The sequence below is a fragment of the Saccopteryx bilineata genome, chromosome 6 (assembly GCF_036850765.1).
Source record: "Saccopteryx bilineata isolate mSacBil1 chromosome 6, mSacBil1_pri_phased_curated, whole genome shotgun sequence".
NCBI lineage: Eukaryota > Metazoa > Chordata > Mammalia > Chiroptera > Emballonuridae > Saccopteryx > Saccopteryx bilineata.
Window position 1 is genome coordinate 143,958,963 of NC_089495.1, and position 25,127 is coordinate 143,984,089.

At 47.9% G+C, this 25,127-nt stretch overlaps 1 protein-coding gene across 3 annotated transcripts in view; it reads right to left on the reverse strand.

Moving 5' to 3' along the window:
* CYRIA (CYFIP related Rac1 interactor A) overlaps positions 1-23,195 on the reverse strand; it is a 97,873-nt gene extending 74,678 nt beyond the window's left edge. For 2 of the 3 annotated variants that reach the window (XM_066235008.1, XM_066235010.1), the window contains exon 1: positions 23,086-23,195. The gene's annotated coding sequence lies outside the window, so the exon portion shown is untranslated. Of the gene's footprint in view, positions 1-7,332; positions 7,426-23,085 lie in introns of those variants that run through there. The other variant, XM_066235009.1, reaches the window with a different exon arrangement.
* Between the last annotated feature and the right edge of the window lie 1,932 nt (positions 23,196-25,127).

Genomic DNA, 25,127 nt, shown 5'->3' on the forward strand with positions numbered 1-25,127 from the left:
GAACCAACATCCTTCCCATTTTTTCCAAGGACGAGGGCACTTTTACAACAACTAACAAACACCACACCGCTCATATGCCGACTTAGTCGCCTATACGTTAATGAAGTCATCTCTCTTTGGCATGTATATTTCTTCAACAAGCACTAGCTAAGGTGAGCAGGGACGTCTCCTGGGCTGATGCAAGGGCTGTGGGATTTGGAGCCAGAGGTCTTGGCTTCCACTAAGAGTCCTGAATAGGTCTCTCCCCTCTTGGAGCCTCCCTTTCTGCACAGAATAAAAGGAAATTAGTATGCACATGCCACGCCCACCTCCCAGGGCTAATGAAGCTTCAACAGAGCTTTTGTAAAGACTGGCCTCCCGCAGTATCTGATAAGTAACAGGCCCTCAAGGGTGCCAGTCGGAGCTGAATGCCTGCTGAGCAAATGCTGCCCTGTGACATGAGCAACACCTACTTCTGCTTTCAGAGTGGTCATAGTGCTGGAAAGTAAGGTGCACGACATTCCTGTGACTCGGCTATCAGGTAGAAAGCAGCAGCAGCTCTAAGATTTTACAAAGAAAATGCTCTGGAGGGTCAGACAAAGCAGAAATTATTTACAGCCAGGGACATCAGGGAGGGCTTTCTGGAAGAAGGGACATGGTGTAGAAGGATGCCACAGTTTATTTTAAAGGATAAGCATGGATGATTATTCATGCATACTTTAATACATAGAAAAGTCCAGGCCATTGTACTTGATAATAGGGAGGGTATAAGAAAAGAAAGAGACCATAGCAAAGACCTTGTCTCTGGATAATTTATAACCCAGTTGGGAAGAGGTCATGTGTATACATTCATACACACACACACACACACACACACAAGTCAGCTGCCCTTGACAATTTGTGATGAATGGCCAATGAATAATTCAGAGTGACTAAAACAGTAAGGCAAGCCACGCAGTACAACCCAGACCGTCCAGGAAGGTCTCAAATAAGGACCAGAGAGCTCGGGTTTTTCCCTCACTGGGCCTCAGAAGTCCCATCTGTAAAAAAGAGGCCTTGGTTTAAATCAAAAGATTTGCTAACTTACGGTGTCAGTCTAGGGGGACAGCAGGTGGGATCAGGGTGGCCAGAGCCCCACTGGCCCTACCCCGAGGCCAAAAAGAGCTTCACCTATCTCTTCTGTGTACTGTACAGAATTACTATTTTCCAGGTGGCCATGACATAGAATATTTTTAATATCCCTAGTCCAGATGACCTAAAAAAATCTGCCTGTTTGGTGGACCTATCAGGCAGAGCTGGAGTGTTGTCCTGAAACAAAGAGGGCTTAAATCAGCAAACGACAGTCTTAGGAGTCTAGAGAAGCCAGACCCTACACGGGGCATGAGGACCTGGGCACTGTCCTGGCCAGTGAGCTCAGGTCTCCCTGCAAGACCAAAGAAGGCATGTCATTTGGTGCGGGAGCCTCCTCGGGCAACTTTGCTGTCTTCCATTGTACTTACCTTTATAAAAATGTGTCAGCTCACTGGGCCATAGGGTGTCCAAATATTTGGTTAAACATTATTCTGGTCCTCTCTTTGAGGATGTTTCTGGGTGAGATTTAACATCTGAGTAAAAGTCCCCAGGGTGAGAGGGCCTCATCCAGTCAGTTGAAGGACTGAACAGAGCAAATCTGCCTTTTCTTTGAGCTGGAGCATTGGTCTTCTGACACAAACCATGGGCTCTCCTGGTTCTCAGGCCTTTGAACTCGGACTAGAACTATATCATTGGTTATCTTGCATCTCTAGGTTGCAGACTACAGATCTTGGACTTCATATATATGGACTTCACACACATAGGATATATATATATATATCCTTCCTATTGGCTCTGTTTCTCTGATGAATCCACACTAATACATAACAGGTACCAGGAGGCATATTAATTTGCTCTAGCAATGAAAACACATCTGGTACAAACTCCCTTCCAAAAAGATATTATATAGCTGATAACTGTATTAATGCAAATTAGTGAGTAGAGATTGAACTTTCTTGTACCATCACAGTTAATATAAACAAAAAAATAAAGAACATGTATATACAAATATGAACTAATTAACAAACGTGTAAATTGAAGCAGGTCTGGGGTAGGCTTTGAAATGCAAAGGACCTTGTCGAAATGCTATCTGGGAGCTACCCGAGTCCAGGTGAGCGCCTCAACTTCCCACAGACACCATCTGCACCAGCCTCCCCGCGGAGTTATTAAAGTGACGAGAGCCCGCCCAGAGCAGAGAGCATGCCGGGAGCTGGGCAAATGGTGGCTCCCTTTCTCCCTGTTAGAAACCCATGCACGAGGTCCTACAGGTCTGTCCGGCCTCCACAGGGCCCGCTGCCACTCTGGCTTCATCTGCTCCCCAGACAGACCACCGATGCTCAACTCCTGGCTTTGTGGCAGCAGGTACTCTCTCACTGCGGGGTCCTCCACTTTCTTTCCTTCTGCCTCGGACAGTCCACACTGTTCTGCAGATGCTGGCATGGCTCATGACCCTCCTCTCAGTGCCCGCAGTCAGACTGCCTTCTCTGAGCCACCCAACAAGAGCGAGCCTCCTTCACTGTTTGCCCCGTGACCCAGCTTTACAGCTTCTCAGAGTCCTCACCACTGCCTGGTAGTGTGTGTGTTGTATATATGTAATGCACAAAAGATAAAAGTTGGGGTTTGTTTTGTTCAGTACCAAGAACATAGTAAGTGTTCAACAAATAGTTGTTAACCAAATAAGGGAAGGAAGGAATGAATCAACCACGCCCAGACATCACATACCCATTGCCACCACACATGCTCAGAGGTACACAGGGTAGACATTCAGTCTTGGGTAGAAGCTGCCAGCAGGGTATAGAGGAGACAAGCTCACCCCCTGGGGCACCCCACTGCATAAACCCTAACTGGAAAACCAGTGTCCTTGGATCCTTGAACACATCCTCAGAGCTGTACAGAGACTGTCTTCGCCCACTAATGCTGGCAGAAGGGAACAATGATTAACATGTAAATAAGACCTATATAGTTCCCGTTATTACTGAAACTCCACTTTTTAAATGAGCTGTTGTGTCTTGCTAAAACCTGTTGATCCTGGTGACCAAAGCACTAGATGTTGAAATGGGTTTTGAAATGTCTGGATGCTTAGGATGGTGTTACCCAAATGCATTAGAGAAGAACACCTCAATTACAGAATTAAAAGCAGAATGATGTTGTATTATTTTCAAGTTCTCATTGCAGTTCACATTGCCCTTTAGTCTGTTGTCTACAAGGTCTTAGAGGAAAACAGCTGAGGATGGTCTGCGAGGCCCCCAGAGGACACTGTATACGCAGAGGGGCACTGTGATTTATAAACGTCCTCCTGGGACCCAAGCCCTCTTCCTGAGACAGAGCACTGCACTTGTTTCCTGAGCTGCACTTGACCATACAGGCCCCACACCTTCGACAGACTGGCCTGGCACTGCCTGACCCAGGCCATCACACGAGACATAACCAGAGGCCCCAGAGAAAGTCTGACAGTGTCACTGTGAGTGACCCTCGTGCCTCAAATGAGCATGGCTTTGGGAAGCTTGTGCCCAGGTCAACACCACACCTGCTACTTCCCTGGTGTCTAGTGGTCAGAATCCCAGACACCACCACGAAGTTCGAGGCCCATGGCCGGGACTAAGTGGAGGCCCTGCCCAAAACAAAAGCTCACCGGGTCCCCTCACTGCCCAGGCTTGGGGAGAGCAGTGCCAAGGGTGCTGACCCTGATGAGTTTTCAGGTCTGTGCACTGTCCCAAGACTGTTCAAGATAGGTGTGGCCACCTCTGCTGTGGGGGACCGTCCGTCCCACATCCGGCTCAATCCGCACCTCATTTCTACTTTTGCTCTCCCTTCTCAAAAGACCAGCAACAGGCAGAATGGTCCCCGAGGAGCCAACCACTGTGCTGCTGTCTGCCTGCTGGCTCTCTGCCAAGGGTGATCAGAGCTAAGAACCAACACGGGTCGTGAACGCACTGAGCACGCACTGGGTATTGAGCACGGCTCCAAACACTTCACAGGCCTCACCCAGCAAGTGCTCACAGCACCCATAGGAGGAAGATGCAATTATTATTACTTGTATTTTACAGAAGTGAACAATGAGGCACAGAGAGGTTGAGTAACTGACCCGAGGTCACACAGCTGACCCTGAGTACAGCAGGGGCCCACATTCCCTGTTGGCCTTTGGCTGGGCCCTTGCATCTTGGTGCCCTGATTTTCATTTCTCTAAATTTAAGAGGTGGCCATTGCTTCCAGAAAGACAGGGTAGGAACAAAAAACAACAAAAGCTATGAAGAATAGTGTTTTTGGATAGCCCCAAAGAAAGACGCCACACTGTTATCATCACCCCTGCAAGGACAGTGACCATCAACAGTGTCCAAAACCTTGAGTTATGTTTGTGCCACGAATGTTCTTTGATGTCATGAGTTTCAACATAATGGGAGGAGGGAGGTTTCAGAGATATGATTATATTTGAGCTTAAGAAGTAAATGGATAAACCTGTTTATCTAGCACAAAATTAAAACATGTTTTGTCAATTTTTTTCATCTTAAACAAACTGTAGAAACTCTCACTATACTTGACGCTTGGGTGTGGGAGCGGCTGTGACCTCATGCAGTTATTCAAAATAACTAGTACTATGTTGGAAATCTATTTGCTAGTCACAGCGCTGTTCCACCTGTAGCACATGGGGGTAAATGAGACAATATTTCTTATATTTTTTCTGGCATGGAGCAGCTATATTCTAGTATAACTGAATGTTGGCCAGGACAGTGGGGTCTTGTTGACTGAAATATCAATACCCTATATATGCTCAATTCCTACAACACCATCAAATTCAATTTTATTAAGAACATAATACTCACATCTTGGTTAACCGGATTTTAGTGTGTGGGTGGGGTTGCATAATTTTCTCAATTGTGACAAGATTACACAGCTTTTCTGGTCGCCGCAGGACCTGTATGTACCATCTCCCTCCCACAGGACGGGAACACAATTGATAAGGACTTGGCCATGTGCCCTGTTTAGCAAGTGGAATGTGACAGCATAAAGCAGAACCTTCAGGAAACATCTCAAGTTTCTGTGCTCTCGCTCACTTTCCTCCTCCTGTCACGAGCATGACAATCCCAGCGCCAGCTGCCTCTCCAGCCTAGTCCCAAATCAGAAGAAATATGGAGTGGTGCTACAGAAGCCAACCTGCGACCCCTGACACACGACAATAAGCAAGATGCCTGTTGCTACCAACCACTGAAATTTGGGGATTATTTGTTAGGCAGCTAAACAGGCTAATACACTGCATTTTCCACAGATTAAATTATTTCATATTTACAGGTTGAGGTCAGCAAAGAGGAAAGTATGTGCCTTTCATGCTGAGGTCCCCAAGACCTAAGAGCGGTTACGTGACGGTCCAGAGTCAAACAGCAAAGAGAGGAGGGTGATGGGAACTCCGCTGGACTGTGCAAATCTCCTTTGCAAACTGAGACTGATGAAAACACTAGCAAATGATAAAGGTTTCATGGGTCTCTGGGCTAGTTCCTGACACCAGGGATGATGTAGCAAAAAAACCCCAAAATAAAAAAAAATCAAGATATCTACAATTTAAAAGGAAGGCAAAACCAATGGACAGAGCTCCCAACCCCAGAACGGAACAAGCTGTGAACTTCAGCTCCCCTGCCCCGTGGCTGACAGCCTGGCTGAGACGGCACGTGGTCAGACTGAGACCTCTCAGGGACCCGGCTGCTCTGCCCTGGCCATCGGAAGGCTTCCTGGACTGCAGCATCTGCAGGACAAAAAGCCCCAGAATGACCGTCACATGCCTGGATCCAGTACTGGGCATGGTGTGTTATTTCAACAGGAAATTCAAACATCAAGTGACCCTGACCTTAAAACCGAGTCAGGGAGGTAGTAATTCAGGCCAGCAGCTAACAGGATCTGACATGAGTGACTAATTCAATTTTCTTGTTCCTATTGTTTTAAAATCAATCCCAACTGCCTTTTTTTTTCTTTTTTCTCTCTTACTTTTACTCTTTTTAACAAAGCTCCTTTCACCAGAAGTGAATCACCTTAATCATTTATTGGGCAGATTTCAGGCTCTCTGTCCCAGCTTGCTGACATATGAGGAAGGCATTCTGTAGCCCCTGATCTTTTCACCAGAGAACTCATTTTTTAACAACAGTTATTTGGGGGTGGGGGTCTGAGAGAGTTGTCGCCCTGCGTGTGGCTTTTCACAATTCACACAGCCGGTTTCTTACCCTGACCCGAGCTCACTGACTTCTGACACCTTCCTCCCTCGCTGGACCCGCAGAGGCAGCAGGCACGTCACACCCCAAGCGTTTCACATCCTGGGCAGCCATCCTGGCCTCTCCCTGCCATTAGTATAACACCACCAACAAAAAACAGCCGGTGCCATCATGTTCAAGGAGACAGATAAATGTGCACATTTGTAAAGCCCTGCACTGGATCACAGACACCAGACACTCGTATAAAATCAGGGCATGCACAGCACTGGACGGTTGGTTCAGAGGTAGAGCGTCGCTGGCGTGTAGAAGTCCCAGATTCCATTTCTGGCCAGAGCACACAGGAGAAAAGCCCATCTGCTTCTCCACCCATCCCCCTCTCCTTCCTCTCTATCTCTTTATTCCCATCCTGCAGCCAAGGCTCCATTGGAGCAAAGTTAGCCCGGGTGCTGAGGATGGCTCCATCGCCTCTGCCTCAGGCGCTAGAATCGCTGGGGTTGCAACACAGCAACACCCCAGATGGGCAGAGCATCGCCCCCTGGTGGGCTTGCCAGGTACATCCTGGTCGGGCGTCTGTGGGAGTCTGTCTCTCTGCCTCCCCGCTTCTCACTTCAGAAAAATACAAAAAAATAAAATAAAATAAAAATAAATCAGGGCAAGTGCTTCTGACGCTGGAGAAAGCCCCATTGGGCAGCTGGAGATGCAGCAGTAGTGAAGCTGGTCAAAACTGAGCCGTGGACAAATGTCAGACTTCAAACCCTTCACCAGGGGCCACTTCACTCACGGAGGCCCCTCACAGGCATGCTAGGAACGTCTTGCAATTTGCATAGAGTTTTCAACTTGTTTTCAAAGCCTGTTATCTTTATCTTCATAATATCCCCGAGAAGGAGGGTAGCAGGCCAGAGGTCACCTCCACTGGTGGGTGAGCAGACAGAGGCCTGGGCAGGCTGCGTGACTTGTCACAAGCAGATCGTTGGCAGGCCCAGGATGTCGCTCTGTTCCTTTAAGGTCATGCACTGTGAATTTTCATCCCCCCACCTTCAGACATCTGGCACCCTCATTTGAAGTCAGGAGACTCAAGTGCTCTTACCCCAAGTACTTTGGAGTGCTGCTCAGGCAGGGTCCCCGGGAGCACGCAGGCTGGGCGGCTGAGTTCATCCGCAGTGTCTGCGCAAGCGCCCAGCACAGCGCCTGCAAGCGGTCCGCCTCAGAAAGTAGCTGTTGAATAATTTACAAAGCATTTTCTCTTTTTTTTTTTATTTTAAATAAACCCACCAGTTGCTATCCCAGCTGACACAGAGTCACTTCCCTCCTCACTCTCATTCACCCACAACCCAGAGTCTTATAACTGAGTCAGACACGCTCGGACACACACATCCCTCTGCTGGACAGCACACATCACCACCACCTTGCCTTGTTAAAATTCTCCAATGGCTCCCCACAGACTTCGGATGGCCTCCAGCTTCATTCAATGTCCACTAATTACTACCTCTCCCTCAAGCTCCCATCCTACTGGGCAACTTGTCCCAACTGGTCTGAGTGGGGACAAGTTGTGCTAAGGGTCCTTTTGTCCTAGACATGCAAGATTCAGATTGGAAACAGACATGTAGGTAGGTGCTGAAAGCCTGGGAGGACCCTGCATGTTACCTGTTACAGGTGGCCACACACCCCTGCACAGACCTCTCTGTCCCCCCTGCCCGCCTGCATACCCTGCACTCTTCCCTTGCCTCTGAAGGCACCCAAGCAGCTCAGAGACCAGCCTTTGCTCTGTGAGGGGAGACTCACTGCCAGGGAGGATGTTTTCTTTTTTCCAGAAAGATCTCCAGAGACACAGCCTTCCAGGTCCCCAGTTCCCCCCAGCTACCTGCTGAGTCAGCAGAGCCGGGGGCTGCAAAGCCGGCTGGAGTCCGGACACTCTGAGGGTTTCTGAGAGCCTCCTACAAACAGCGCCCAGAGGGGACCCGGGCCACCTGTAATCCAATCCAATCCAGGGTTCTGCCGGCTCCACTCAGCGCTCTCCTCCCCACGACTTTCACTTCCAGCCCCTCCTGGCACACACCGATGCCATCCTGTGATGTCTGTCCAGAAAGGAACTGCCTAATTGGAGTTTAGAGGCAGCAAGCTTTCAGAATTCCCATCTTTTATCAAAAGAATAACAAATAACCTTTAATTAGAGTTCTTGGCCTTAAAAAGAAAGAGAAAAAAAGAAGTGGTGTTATCATAAAAGTTGAACTTTCCTTCTCCCCCAGGCCTGGAGCTCAGTGCAAGAGACAGGAAAACGAAGGACAAGTGTGGCCTTGTCACTGGGGTGCCCGGGCCAGGATGAGGACCGCTCAGTGGACAAGGAGACTGAAAACACAGTGAAAGGTCTCTGTCAGATGGAGCCCCAAGAGGGTGCTGGCATCACAGGCTGTCCCATGTCTAGGTCCCCAACCTCACCACTTTCCATTGTCTCTGTCCTCTCTGCCATGGCCGAGCTCACCCGCCCTGGGTTTGGCGCTGCCTGCTCCCAGCCTAGAGCATGGAGCGAGTGCCCGATTCCTTCTCTCACTTCCTGCAGATCCTCTGTCGTCGTCATTTTCTCATCCGGCCTTCCCTGACCTACTTAAAACAGCAACTCTCTCAAACTGCCCTGCCCACCCCTCCTTCTGTACACCCATCTCTGCTTCATGTTCCTTCAAGAAACATATCACCATCTAACATATATTTCACTTGTTTGGGATCTACCTTTCCCCAAGAGAAAACAAGCTCCACAGGGACAAAGTGTCTTGTCTGTTGGGTTCACTGCTGAATCTCCAGCAAATGACCCAAAGGCAAATTGCTGGCCTCGGTGTGGGTGCTCAGTAAATACCTGTTGAATGGGTGGTTCAATGGATGATGAATGAATATGGGACAAATGGATGGATGGATGGATGGATGGATGATAGATATATGTATGGATGGATGAATGGATGATAGATGGATGGATAATGGATGATTGACAGATGGAGGATGGATGGATGGATGGATGGATGGATGGATAATGGGTGGATAGATGGGTGGGTGGATAAATTTGGTGGGGAATTGGGGGAAATTTCCAGAAGAACGTAATACCAGAAGTGAACCTCAAGGATGCATTTGGGTAAAGAAGAAGTGTTTTGGAAGAGAACATGTATCTCACGTGTCATCTTGGGGAAATCACGTGACTGTTTTCTCTTCTGTAATATGATGGCCATGCATAATATTTTAAGGCTCTGATGAGCCATTAAAATAAAAGAGAAGTTGGGGCCAACAAAAATGAGCCAAGATGGCATAGGCTGATGCAACGAAGAAAACAATAAGAGGAACCGTGCCCTTCTCCACAATTGCCGCACCGAGCTCTGACTGCAGCAAACAGAGATGAGGAAGTCGGGCACAGTGAGGGTGACAGCAGCCTGGGTCAGCAGGACTCGATCACACAGTTCACAGGGGAGCTTCGGTCCTACGCCAAAGGCAAAATCCCAAGCACCGTAAAGAACTGGCCTTGGCAATGTTAATTCCAAAGCAAACCACAGCCTATCACATGCTATCTGCCTATGTTTTAAAGCAAGTTTTAAAACTTTCTCAGCTTCACTGTCTTTATGTTTCAAAGAACTATAAGTAGATCTTCCTTGCAAAGTTGTCTGTATGGTGAAAAATGTGTACAAAACAACACACAGAAGAGAATTAATAAGAGCATAATTCATTGTTATTAATATAATTTAAAATTTGGGTATATTTTTTAAAAAATTATGTGCTGTGTCAGTACTGGCTAACCTGCAAATCACTAGGTCAAAAATAATAACTTGTGCATGTACCACAAAACAGCAAGCACGCTGTAGCTATTTTAGTTTATATGAGCTACTCAAATATTTCCTGAGTTTGAGGTTGACTGATAAATTTATACAACCCACAACCTCACTAGCAGATTTCTGCATGAATAAAGCAAAGAAAAAAGGGATAGGACCTTGACACAGGTGGTTAAATGGGAGGAAAATAACAGGGGAGAGTCATAGGGTAGAACTGCCCTTCTCGGTGTTCACATTGAAAGAGGTCCCTCAGCCTCGCCACAGCACCTGGGCGATTAGTTCCATTCTTGAAGAGAAAGGCCAGGGGTTGGGCTGAGGCACAGGCTTGTCCAGAGGGTGACCAGCAAGGTCTCGGCCTTGGCTGCAACTGCCAGGGTTTAAAAGGGCCCCCAAGGCATGTGTGCACATGCAGTCACACATGCTCACACACATACACATACACGCATTTGCACATTCACAATCACACATATACCACACTCACACATTCACGTATATATACACCCATGTAATAGGCACACACTTGTGTTTACAAATACCCACTAACACACACACGCACACACACATGCACAGGGCCGGGTCTCTCTTATATAGGGCCCAGTCACCATTACAGGTATCCTCACCTCAGTGTGCCCTCGTGTCAAGCAAATTTACAACTCTTGAGTGGCTCCAACAGTCTGTGCAAACTGAAGGCCTTGAAGATCCTAAAATTCAAGGTCACTTCTCTGTGGAGGAAACCCCCTGTCTGCAGTCAGGCCCTGGTTCCTATCATGGTTACTGCCAAGTGAGAACCTTCTGGAGGAGCAGGGTGGGTGCTCAGACAGGCTGAGCCCCTGGCTTTCTAAATTGCCTTAGATTCTGGAGGAAATGGTCAACTTTCCACCTGGCAAAGTCAGAATTATGCTACATTAAGCATAAAGTCAAAAGACAAAAAAATAAAATAAAATAAAAGAGAGAGATAAGAGAGAAGGCTATGGGTCCCCTCTCCCCTTGAACCAAACATTTTACATTTCAGCATCTAACCCACAAAGACGCAGGCCAGAATAAGGACCTGTCCCGGTCGCCTGGGGACATCTTGCACTGGCCCACGCTCTGCGTAGAGAACTTCCACCCTCTGTCCTGACACCCCTCCACAACACTTAGCTCGCCTAAACTGCAACCCCGATAATGCGGAGTGTGAGTCACGACCGGGCCAACGGGAAGCCTCAGTAACAGGGTGAGTCCTCGCTGGGCTCTAATGGAGGCACCAGGGCTGAAGGAAACCCAGCACAGAGTCGCCTAAGGCACCAGAAGGCCAGTGTACAAGAAGCAAAGCAATGTCCAGGCAGAAACCGGGGCCCTCACGAAAGCCTCTCCACCTCCCTGCGGTCTGCCCTGCCGGGGGCTGGATGGAAGCTACAGGAATGCCACCAGGCAGGTTGCTCAGCACTTTTCACCCTCCTGTGGGGCCCCAGCCACAGCTCCTAGACTCTCAAAGAGAGAGAGAGAGGAGGAAAAAATCCATTTACCTAGAACCAGAGGTCCTGGGGCCTGGAGAAGGGAAGCAACATGCCCAAGCCCTCCCAACAAGTCACAAACAGACCGGAGACAAGAACCAAGACATTCCCACACTCTGCACGGGGCGTTTCACTTCCCCAAGCTCACACTTCTAGCCCTGGTTCCTCCTCACCAGGCTCAACTGATAAGTAGAATTCAAAATCTCCCTTCTACCTCCCCCACTCCCCGGCTAAGGGCAAAACCTGATTATGAGCCACACGAGATCAAAAACTCCCAGCTCCTCCTTAGTTCTAAGGAATTTTCTTTTTTTAAATTACTTTGTCCCAATGAAATTTTGGAACCCACGATTTTAAAAGGTTTTGTTGTTGTTGTCCGTGTGTGCCAAAGCATGCTCATTTAATTAACTCTCTATTATGTAAACTGCTGACATATGAAGCCGACCACTAAGGCTTTTGATGAGCACCAGGTGAGGGGGTTGTTCCACCATCTGGCATGCAGAGGTAGGAGACTCAAGGCCCAACCCACGCCTTCCCCACATCTTCCCCACACCCTCACCCCAGAGATGTCAGTTCCTGTGGGCTTATTATTGAAAGAGAGGTCCACAAACCCCCCTTTTTTAACTTTTTGCTCAGGTGTGCATCAGAAATTTTCAGATTTTAGAAAGGTAATATAATACATATACCATATTATGTACACCCACACCAGGGTGTGGGGCATTCATCTGACGAAAATGTATTCATCCCAAGAGGATGATACCTCTTTCTGTTATACTTGGCTTTATCATGCTTCCCAGATATTACTTTTTTTGTTGTTGTTTTTTTACAGATTGAAGCTGTATGGTAACCCCATCCCCACGTCAGGCAAGTTGATTGGCATCATTTTCCAACAGCATTGGCTCACGTCACGTCTCTTGTGTCACATTTTGGCAATTCTTGCAATATTTCCAGTTTTCTCATTATTGTTATATTTGTTATGGTGATCTGTGATCAGCGATCTTTGACATTATCTTTGTAATTGTTTTTGGGTGTGACAAACTGTACCCATATAACACTGCGGCAACCTTTAATCGATAAATGCTGTGTGTGTTCTGGCTGCTCCACCGGCCAGCTGTTTCCCCATCTCTCTCTCTCCCTCTCTCTCTGCTGGATCTCTCTATTCTCAGACACAATAATATTGAAATTAGGCCAATTACTAACCCTACAATAGCCTCAGAGTATTCAAGTAAAAGAAGGAACTGCATATTTCTCACTTTAAATCAAAAGCTAGAAATGATTCAACTCAGTGAGGGAGGCATGTCCAAAGCTCAGTGAGATAGGCTGAAAGCTAGGCCTCCTACACCAATTAGCCACGTTGTGAACACAAAGGAGAAGTTCTTAAAGGAAATTATAAGTGCTACTCCGCTGAATACATGGATAAGAAAGCAAAAGATCCTGCTTGCTGATAAGAAAGTTTTAGTGGTCTGGCTAGAAGATCAAACCAGCTACAACACTCTCCTTTTTTTGGAGGGGGGTTTTGTATTTTTCTGAAGTTGGAAACGGGGAGGCAGTCAGACAGACTCCCGCATGTGCCAGACTGGGATCCACCCGGCATGCCCACCATGGGGCGATGCTCTGCCCATCTTGGGGCATCGCTCTGCCACAATCAGAGCCATTCTAGTGCCTGAGGCAGAGGCTACAGAGCCATCCCCAGTGCCCAGGCCAACTTTGCTCCAATGGAGCCTTGGCTGCAGGAGGGGAAGAGAGAGACAAAGAGGAAGGAGAGGGGGAGGGATGGAGAAGCAGATGGACGCTTCTCCTGTGTGCCCTGGCCAGGAATTGAACCCAGAACTTCTGCATGCCAGGCTGATGCTCTACCACTAAGCCAACCAGCCAGGGCCTACAACACTCTCTTAAGCCAAAGCGTAAGCTAGAGCAGGACCCTAACTCTCTTCAACTCTATGAAGGTTGAGATAGTTGAGAAAATTGCAGGGAAAAAAAGAATGCTTGAAACCAACAGAGGTGGTTCATGAGGTTTAAGAAGAAGAACACTCTCTGTAACATAAAAGTGCCGGGGAGCAGCAAGTATGGGTGAAGAAGCTGCAATGAGTTATCCAGGAGGTTTAGCTAAGACAATTAATGACAGTGGTTACATAGAACAATAGATTTTCAATGTAGATGAAAAAATGGTCCTCTATTGGAAGAAGATGCCATCTCAGACTTTCATAGCTAGAGAGGAGACATCAATGCCTCCTTCAAAGATTCAAAGGATGGGCTGACTCTTGTTAGGGGCTAATACAGCTAGTGACTTTAAATTGAAGCCAGTGCTCACTTACTGTTCTGAAGATCTTGAGGCCCTTAAGAATTGTACTAAGCCTACTCTGTCTGTGCTTGATAAATGGAACAATAAAACCTGGATGGAAGCACGTCTATTTACCACACGGTTTACTGAATATTTTAAGTGACTGTTGAGACCTACGACTCAGAAAACTGGAATTCTTTCAAAATAAGACTACACATTAATAATGCACCTGGCCACCCAAGAGCTCTAATGCAGATGTACAATGAGATGAATGTTGTTTCCACGCCTGCTAACATAATATCCCTTCTGCAGCCCATGGATCAAAGAGTAATTTTGACTTTCAAGTCATATTATTTAAGACATATATTTCGCAAGGTTATACCTACCATAAATAGTGATTCCTCTGTTGGATCTGGGGAAAATTAAAACCTTTTGTGTGTAAAGAATTCACCATTCTAGTACCAGTAAGAGCATTTGTGATTCATGGGAAGAGGTCAAAGTAACAACATTACAGGAGTTTGGAAGTTGATTCTAACCCTCTGGATGACTTTGAGGGATTCAAGACTTCAATGAAGGAAGTACCTGCAGAGTTGGTGGAAAGAACCAGAGAACTAGAATTAGGAGTGGACCCTGGACATGGGACTGAACTGCAATCTCATGATAAAACTTTTAAAGAGTGCTTCTGACAGATGAGCAAAGAAAGTGGTTTCTTGAGATGGAATCCACTCCTGGAGAAGATGCTTTGAAAACTGCTGACAGGACAGCCAAGGACTTAGATAGACTATTACATAAACTTAGTTGATAAGAAAAGTGGCTTCAAAAGATTGACTCCGGTTTTGAAAGAAGTTCTTTATGGATAATATGCTATCAAACAGCACTGTATGCTATAGAAAAATTGTACGTAAAAGGAAGAGTCCATTAACGAGGTCAACGTCTATTTTCTCATTTGAAAAAATGCAAAAAGAAAAAAAGAGAGAGAGAGAAAAGAAATGAAAAGAAATTACCACAGGCACACCAACCTTCTGCAGCTACCAGCCCGTCAGTCAGCCATCACATGGGGACAAGACCCTCCCCAGCAGAAAAGATTATGACCTGCTTAAGGCTTAGGGACACTTCTTTAAAAATAAAATATTTTTTTTATTAAATTTATTTATTTTTTACAGAGACAGAGAGTGAATCAGAGAGAGGGATAGACAGGGACAGACAGACAGGAACGGAGAGAGATGAGAAGCATCAATCATTATTCGTTTTTCACTGTGCGTTGCAACACCTTAGTTGTTCATTGATTGCTTTCTCATATGTGCCTTGACCACGGGCCTTCAGCAGACCAAATAACCCCTTGCTCGAGCCAGCGACCTTGGGTTCAAGCTGGTGGGCTTTTTGCTCAAACCAGATGAGCCCGCGCTCAAGCTGGCGACCTCGGGGTCTCGAACCTGGGTCCTCTGCATCCCAGTCTGACGCTCTATCCACTGCGCAACTGCCTGGTCAGGCTAAAAATAAAATATTTTAATTGAAGTATGTACAGTGTTTTTTTAGACATAATGTTACTGTACATTTATTAGATGACGGTATAGTGTACACACTGAAAAGTTTGTGTGACTCCCTTCATTGTGATACTTGCTTTATTAGGGTGCTCTGGAGCTGACCCCGCCATACCTCCACTGTTGGCCTGTAAAAAGTCTCATGTACAGTCAGGCCAGCTTTTGCCTCCAAATGAGCTATAAAAAAAAAAAAAAACCCTTATACTTCTCAGAAGATTTTGGATTTGGGACTTATAAAAAAGGGAACATCAGAAAATAGTTTACGACCCCATTTAATTCTGAAGGACTCAAGGGTCCGGATTTGAAACCTCAACACTCCAGAAAACACACACACTCACACACACACAGAGTAAGGAAAAGATTTAGAGTGGGGAGATCGATCATACGCTGAGTGCAATGCTGGATACTGACCGGAATCATTACCCTTGCTACACTCCAGTAAACATCATACTCAGATTCATTTCAAGTATGAAATGAAGGCTCACATGCTAGAAATAAAAGTCCAGAGGGGTGCATGTGGAGGGCTTTACCACGGGCAATTCAGGCACGTGTCTGTGTGTCTGTCAGAGAAAGGAGAGACGTTCCTCGTCATTTTCCACCCAAAGAAAACAAAGAGGAACAGGCAAACACTTTTTAAACACATTTTCTTCAAATCTCAGGCAAAGAGAAAGATGGACATATGTTTTATTCAGATTTTCTTTGCAACATTCTTGAGCCACAAATATTAATTTCAGCTCACTAATTAGAAAACTTAGCAAGCCTAGATAAAGAATCTGCCAGCACCCTGGAGCGCTGGGGTATTTGCACGGAACTCCTAGAGCACATTTCGCCTCTCTGAATTTCAGAGTTGTAGTCCGACTGTAGCTTGTGTAAAGGCTGAATTCTTGTCCCAGCCTTGGAAAACCCACTGATTTTTGTTTCTCTCAGTCTATCTATCTATCTATCTATCTATCTATCTATCTATCAATTTATCTATCTTTTCCTTGACCTCATTTTCTATAGAGACATTAGACAAAATTTGTGCTTCCAGCTTTGACAACAAAGGAGGCTGCCACCCTGTAGGCTGAGACCAGCCATCCCTGTGTTCCCAGGAGCTCCCCCCCTGGCTCAGGAAGGGTCTGAAACATAGCTTCAACACCACTGCCTCTATTGGGAGGCTCCACAGCTGGGCCAGGCCACGTGCCTCACAGACCAGAGGCTCAACTCATTCCTGCCCAGGGCGTTCTCTGATGAAGTGAGCTGAGCCGACGATGCCCTCGAAGGACATCAGTCCAAAGCCAGAGACACCAGTCACAGGGGAGCTTAAAACACAGCTTTATTTTATTTTATTTTATTTTATTTTTTCAGTTTCAGGGTATGCAGGCACAGGTAGGTCTTTGAGATGAGGACTTGACCCAAGACACACGCTTGTTAAGTCCACGCCCCTCACACATGTGCTGCTCTCGTTTCTAGTGCAGTGGCAGAAAGAGAGCAAGCTTTGAGGGCACTCAGATGTGGTTTCAGATACCAGCTACGCAACCTTCCTAATGAGGTGACATTATGCAAGTTCCTTAATGCCTCTAGACTTCAGTTTCCTCATCCATAGAATGGGGATAGTACCTATTTCAAAAGCTCTTCAGAAGATTGCTAAAAGTGGATAGTAAATTCTTGTTCTCCCTCCTGCTACCATTCTAGCATCTCATCACAGGGAACGCGAGCCTTGGAGAGACGGGTGACCTGCTCAGGCAGCTCAGGCTGCTTGGTGGTGGGCAGGGTGGGGTCAGACCTGGGGCCTGTCTGCCTCTCCCTGGCCACACACAGCGGTGCCACTGCACTCCCGGGGCCGGGCCTCCCGTCACATCGCTGCTGTGGGAAGGGGATACACTTGGTTACCAGCGAGAATGTGAGAACGTGACAGTGTGCTGAGGCTGTTGTGTGTTCACCATTGTTCCTCACGATCCTAAAATGATTGCACATTTTAATGTGTTCTAAAACCTGGAAAGCATCAAACCAAACAGTTTCATGAAAGGGCATTAACTTAAAACAAAGCACGCTGTGAGGTCAAGCCCTCCATATCCATGTGACTCTCTTCCCCACCTCTCCCTTTTGTCACGGCATTGACCGCCAGTCATCTATTAGATGCTCCATCAGAACGCGGTTCCCTCCTCGGAGGGAAAGCAAGCTTTCTCTGCGCTTTGGGAGGAGGCTTTGAAAACACACCCGGCTGTCCCTATCCCCAGCTCTGCCTTGGCAACCCTGCTGGCTGAGGCTCCCAGCTGCTGCCTTGTCACCTGTCACTCGGGAAGAGGAGCCTGAGGGCTTACTAGAATCATTGGCCACAGGTGGAAGGGCCCAATAAGTTATGAAATCCAGCCTTCCTGTTCCACCACCAGTGGAACTGAAGTGCAGAGACCTGCTCCGCTCCCACCCGGGCAGTGAGGGGCAGCACGGAGCCGGGGTCATTAGCCATCCGGGTCATATGCTCTCCCTCCCTGCTATACATCAGTTGTAATTCACAGGCAACACCCACGTGGAAGAAACGGGCTGTGCTGCACTGAACGGAGACAATTAGTATCCCTGGGACTCTGCACTCTGTGTGACATTCGTCAAGCGCCACTTGGGTCCCTGTCTTCCTCTACCTCCCCGTGGAGTGAGAGCTACCTGTAGGTAGGGACCGTCCACACTGATCACAGTGTCTGATCTCATGCAACACAGGGTTAAGAACCCAACCTGCACACATTTGTTAAATGAATGAATGAATGACCTCATTTTTATGCTTGATCCATCATAAACTGCAATTAAACTCTTTGGGGACACTGCCTTCACCAGTTTCATTTTAAAGATCTAATTATACATGCCATATAGAATTTTTATTAGAAAGGGAAGTCATTAAATAAGCAGACACCAAACGCAGGCCTGAGATAATTGCAACGAGAAACGCGTCTGTCTACAGTGCTAAGCCAGACCCGGTAAGCTCACTGCTGGCAGACATGACACCCGTGGCCAGCACTTGGGCTCAGTGGGACAATGGGATGCTTAAACTACTCATATCAGGCTTCTAAGCTCCCTGAGAAAGGTTAGTGAGCAAATTCTGTAATTGTTCTTCAACACCTCCATCTTCCTAGATGGGAGTTACATGCCTGAATGCAACCCATCTTGCATTTGTGGGCCCATGCTCCTATATTTGTTGCTTCCATCCCCCATCCCTGGGATGTACCTCTCAGGCTTTTCCCTCATAAGTCCAGTTATGAAATCAGTTCAATTTATTTCCACGACAAACCAGCAACCCCTTCTCATGCAAAGCAAGCTACTCCTAACATCGTCAAACGTCTCCTCCTAACACAGACATGAAACATTCTTCCATATATCACTTCTAGAAAAGGAGTCTCTGCCAACTGCAGAAAGCCTTGTTAATGCTGTGCTGAGAGCAAAACCCTAATAAAGTCTCTAAATATTTACTATGAGTCTGAGTTACTGACATTGACCAGTTCCACCCCTACCCCCACCCCCATGAAAGTCTGTTTGCATTCTTCAAACACAATTATTCTAGGTCACTGACACGCCAGCCAAGGAAATGACAAGACTGTGGAGAGCCACACAGAGCAAGTAGGTCCCGGTTTTACATTCTGGCCCAGCCACTTACTAACTGCTAGAGTCTGTGCAAGTGACCTCACCTTCCCCGGGTTTCCATAACTGTAAAAAGTGGATGATGATGTCAATTCCAAAAAGTTGTATTGATGATTTGGGGGGGAAAAAAGTAAACACACATCTATGGTAACTTTAAAATAAGAAAAGGAAGCAAAACATGCCCAGGATAAAAATATGGGGCATTCCTTTTAGAGTATTTTTCTGATGGAAGAACCAAACATACACAATGGGGCAAGGACGGTCGCTCCAATAAACAGTGTTAAGGAACTCTGCGCAGCCACGAGCACAAGGATGATACTGGGCCACGATCTCACATCACACGCAAAAATTAACTCAAAAAGCATTGAAAACTGGAATGAAAAACCTGAAAACATGAAATTCACAGAACAAAAACATAGGCAGTCAGCTCTTTGACATGAACCTGGGCAGTGTATTTTTGGATTTGCCACCAAAGCAAAGGCAACAAAAGCAAAAATAAACTCATCGAACTACATCCACTTAAAGCATTCGCACAGATAGTCACATGTTTTTGAAATTCAGGGTGTTTGTTGACATTTCCAATGTGCTTCTCTCTGAGAAAACAAAGGCGTTGGTGATTTGCACAGTGCCTGGTGTTGTAGAACAGAGCTTATCTGGTAAGAGATAATGCACAGATTAACCAGCAGCACCAGGAATGTGAGCATGGGCAATTTTCAACCTTTCCAGATAATAAATGGATCTCTGAGGGCCAGAATCAGTACAAAGAGCTTCCCACCACGTTTCTAAGAGGACCCAGAGGCCCAGTAACTGAGAACTCCTTTCTAATCAATATAACTAAATAACAGCAAGTCTGCTGTGAGGTGGGCACTGTGCCAGACCCTATAAACATATAAGATCATTTACTGCTTAGAAGGCAGATGTCAATATTGCCATTTTACAGACACAAGAACTGAGGCTCAGAGAGGTTCTTCATTCAGAGTCTCGCAGCTGGGATGCAACAGTAGTAGAATCTGAACTCACGTCTGACCTCAAAATCCTCTTTCTGATCACCACGCAGCCTCTGGGAAAGGATTTTGACTAAGATGGAACAGGAACCAGAGGCTAATATGAGTGGATGAATCAAAACTCTGAGAGGAAGGCCAGTTGGCTCCCTGCCACGTGCTGCTCCCGTCTGTATGAGGGGCTCTGCAGCAACCACCCCATCCCTGTGAGGGCCAGACAATGGCTTGCCAAGTGGGCAGGGGCAGGACTGCTGTATTTCAGCTACAAAGCACAGGCTGCCTGATTCAACTGGAATGGGTCACCATCTTGGGCCCCACACCTCCCTGCCTTTCCCCTTCTCACACCACGTCTCTGACTCTAGCACAAGGGACTCTCCACATCTGTCCTCAACCCCAGACTACATGCTTTGAACAGTCATTGTAATCATTTTTTAAACTCCAGTTCCCACAATTGTATTTGGTACAGAGTAGATGCTCAATTAGTCTAAGGTGGATAAATAAAAAAAAACAAGTTGAACGACATCAAGGTTGGGCAAGATGACTAAAGAAGGCCTCTACTCCTGAGATCTCACAGTAATTCTTTCTAAGTCATTTCTGGATCTGGGCAGTGTTTCAGGGTCTCTTTGACAGCGAGGCCTTCTAACAAGATGAGGATGACATGGGTCATTCAGGCTTTTAGTCTTTCAAAGCACTCTCTATAAGCTACTCTATTCCCTCCTACAAGAACAAGCAACTATGGCCATTAGGACAGAGTCTGTCAACAGCATTTTAAAGACAGAAACTGAGGCCCATACAAATAAAGGCACTTCCTCAGGGCCAACATTTGACCTGAGGCTGCTGACTCTCTGGACTTTCACCATAATGCTTTTTCAGCTTATTATAAATATTAACAAGCATGGAGCACAGGCCATGTGGAGGGAGAAAGGGGAGGATGTGGGGAAGAAGAGGATGTGCAATGAAGGGAAAAATAAAAGGAAAGAGAAGGGACAGCTTCTCTGAAGAGTGTCACTGACAGCTGACAGTGGATGACCCTATGGCCTAGTGCACCCTGAGCAAGGGCTGGCTCGGGAGGGACTGATTGGCTCTCAGTGTCCCTGACTCATCCAGCTGCATCTAGGCCCTAAGAGTAAAAGCAAACCGAACGCTTCTCAGTGCTGAGAAAAAACAGGAAGTCACAAGTGGCTTTACTCTCCTCTCAACTTGGGTCCCAGCACTTGGGGTAAAGGGATCTGACAGGCAGTTGCCTGCCAGCGTGCCTCGGCGGGAGTCCAGCGGCACACTGAGGGGTGAGGACACTGGGGACCACCTTCCGATGTGATGCCCACTCGCCCCTGTTCCATTCATTTCAAAAACTGAGCACTGTGTGCTAAAATCAGTAACCTCAGGGAAAGAGCCCACTCTACAAAGCTTGGTACATGCTCTTGACCCCGCAGAACTGTCACAAAGACGAAAGGAAGTAGCACGGGCAAGTCCTCCACCACACTTGTAATCTATTATTAGCACCGAGGCAGGATGCTACCCACTGTGTGCCTGGGACTCTGATGCCATGCCGATGCCCCCTACGCAGAGCTGGAGGCAGGGGAGTGTAAGGTCTGTCCCCACCTCTTTGCCCTATTTTTCCTCACGGGAGTCCAGGCCAGGATGAGGTGAAGTTCTGCCAGCCCCCAGCCTGGGCCCAGAGCCCATGTTTATGACTGTTTATTTCAGAGCAAGTAGAAAGAAGAAATTAAAGCCATAAAAGACAGGACAACAGACCAATAAAAACCAACTCCCAGAAGAATCAGAAGGAGGAAGGGAGGCAAAACTGTCACCATAGCAACAGAAGACAGTCAGAAGCATGCAAGAGAAACAGCCCCTGCACTGCCTCCTCTCTTCACAGCACAGCAAGCCCTGGCCCCGACTGCTTCGGGAGCTCAGGGGAAGCCAGGATATGCCAGAGAGTCCCGGCCCCAGACCCAGATGCCCAGCCTGACCCAGCTAGCGGCCACCCTTCTCATGCTGGCCCAGCATAGGTGGCAGCCCTTCATGGTCCCAGACCAGAGCTCTGTGCCCTGGGGACTCAATGCCCTGCAGATGGCCCACGTCCAACCAGAGGGATGGTGACTACTAGTGAAAGAGGGGAAAAGTTTCAAACAGGAAAAGAAAGGAAGGCCACAGAGCTATGGGGGAGACAAAGCTGTTACTCTGCCCAGGGGGCAGGTGGGGAAAGGAAGGTGCGTTTGTGAGGTGGGGCCCAGGCCAGGAGATCAGGCCAGGAAGTGCGGCTCTCCCAATGCAGTGGCGGAGGAAGTTCTGGGAATCTGGGCTAGGGTCTGCATGTAGCTTTGGAGATCTTCAATGATGAAGCTGTTGGGGGGTCCTGGTCACTGGGAATGACCAGGCCAGTGAATCAGGGCAGGTAGGAGGAGGTCCCAGAGACCAGCTGGCCAGTTTTGACAGAGGCCGCTCAGTCCTTCAGCTGGCAGGCAAGACAGGTGTCTCCACCAAATAGCACAGCTGGCCTGGGACCAGCCTTTTGGGAAGTGGGTCAAATTGTTCCCAAGCTCAGGATCCATAAAGTCAACCCTTTCTCCAGATTGGGAGGGGAGGGGAAAGGAGATGGCAAGGGGGCCTGGCTAAGAATCTCCAGGGGGGGGGGGGCAGGTGGCAGTGGAAGGGTCCAGACAGTCCAGGTGTGCAGGCGCTGGGGAGGGCTCGTCTCTGCCTCTAGGAACGCAGGGATTGGTGGGGGGCCGGGCCTGTCCTCGTGGGGAAAGAGTAAGCAGAGGGTTGGGGTCGCCTGGAAGAATGACTTTGGAGATAATGATACCTGGGGGGAGGGGTCAGGGATGGGGGTGAGTGGTTACTGGGCAAGGGGGTGATCTAGATTCTAGAACACCTCAGGAGGCTGTGCTCAGGGAAAGGGGGCAATGGGGCGCAGAGACGGACCTCTGGACGGAGATGGCAGGAGAAGGGCTAAAGGACCGGGTCCTGGGTTCTCCCGCCCGCTCCCAAGGCTGCTGGGCGTCGGGGGCTGGGGAAGGACGGCAGGCTTCGCCCAGCGCCCTAGGAGCCCGCTTTCCTGCAAACCCCCGGCCGCGCCCCCGCCGCGCCCCCGCCGCGTCCGCGCCGCGCTCACCGGAGCCGCCGCCGCCCTGCTCGGCCGCCCGTCCGCCGCTGCCCCAGCCGCCGCTGCCGTAGACGCCTCTCCCGCGGCCGCCGCAGCCTGCGAGACGGTTCCGGAGCCCCGCCCCGGCCCGCCCCGCCTCCAGCGCGGCCCGCTGCGGCCGCCCCGCCCCGGCCCCGGGGATCCCCACCCCCGCGGCCACTCGGCCTGGTCCCCTCTGTGCCCAGGAGCTGATGCTGACCACATCCACCGCGGCAACTTCTGCCCTCAGCCTCGGCCACTGGCTTCGCCCTCTCGGAGGAAGCGGGTTCTTCTCTTGCTGTTTCTACACATCGAATTCCTCCATACCCACTATTCCCCTCCAAAAAAAAAAAAAAAAAGAGGAAAGAAAAAAAAAAAAAGACAGGAAAGGCCCTGCTATCAATTCCTAGATTCACAGTCCAACCTCAAATTAGCGCCCATGAGCCCAGTCACGACCAGCGCAGCCCTTCCCCGACTCTCAAATTACTTTGGATTCTGAATCTAGCCTCCCTACTCACATTATTTACAGGTTCCCAGCCCTGGGGGCTTGGGGGGGGGCACGGTTATCTGATGAGACCACCAGAAATGTCTTCGCAAATGCTTAGTCCAAGTGTAATTACCCTAAAGAGTAAGTCTACAAAAACACTTTAAAAATTCTGTGATGCAAGGGGACAGCAGGGGATTACAGTGTCATTGTCATGATCATTGTTTTAAAACATCTGCCATGGAGGCTTTTTGCATTAAAGAGAGAGATTCAGGAAACCAGAGGGCTGCATGGTGCCAAACAGGTTGTGAGTCAGAGCTCCTGTTTGGGGGGGCGGGGAGGGGGGGAGATGAGTGTGAGTGTGTGTGTGTGTGTGTGTGTGTGTAAGAGTGTGTGGAGGGGGTGTTTCTGCAGGCTCCGGCCTCTCCGGCTTCCTTTTCCAGTCAATCAGCCAGAGCTCCTGAAGCATTTACTAAGCCCCACAGTGGGCCAAGCTGTGTGCATGAAGCTGGCGTTGCAGCAGTGTGCGGGTTGGTAGCATAAGGCAGGCAGGTCTGGGAGTGCAAGGAGCCTCAGAAGACCTTGGTCAGGTTCCTGCCCTTTCTGAGTTCCAATGTCCCATACTGGACATGACGCCATCCCTGCTGGGGATCAGACAACCCATGGGTCTGAAAAGCTTCCATGAGCTGCCTAGCGTGGTTCCTGATCTGGGTTTTGGCAAGAATTCAGACAGGAGCCAGGAGGACACTGTCTAGTTAGAATGAAATAGTTTCCCCATTGGTAAGGGTCCTTAGGTTCAGAATAAATACTTTTCAGTCTTCATTTGTGTCTGTCAAGGCCCCCCATGCCTGGTCCAGACTCTGCTGTCATTCCCTGAAAAGATGATTCATTTTATTTTGGGGTAGTTTTATTAGAACATTCTTCTTGTTCTACCCGTACACACACACACCAAAATATCTTAGTCCACCTTGAACCTGGTCAGAAGGGTAAGGAAGAATCAGCCACAGAAGCCATTCATTCCATCAAGCACTGTCATTTCAGACGAAAGAAATCCTTACTTTATACGCACCTGTCTCTAATAATACAGCTTAAGTTGATGAGAGGAGACTATCTGATGGATGACATTTCACTTCCAAACGCGTAAAGACAGCTCTGTTTCAGTAATTGAGGGATACCTGCATGCTATTGCCTTGTCCATTGTAGAATAAAAGGGTTTCTAAATATCAGTGTGGAATTTAATAATTGTTTCCTATGACACAATCATCAGATGACCTAGTCTTTCAGCTTCATCAGTAGTACTAATAACAAGGTGAGGGATGAGTAGAATAAAGACTACAGTGGAATTAAATTGTCGTTGAGGGGCAGGTAGGTTGAGAGAAATTTTCAGCTGGTTTCTATTCACAGTATGCATTTGCTAAAATAAGCCTTAAGAACTGAGTTATATTTAAACCGAACTATTCTAGTTTCAAGGACATCCTCATCGCTTACCTATTTTTTTAAAAGAGATTTCTTAGGCTTTGCCGAAGTGCCAGTCACTGTGCTACATGAT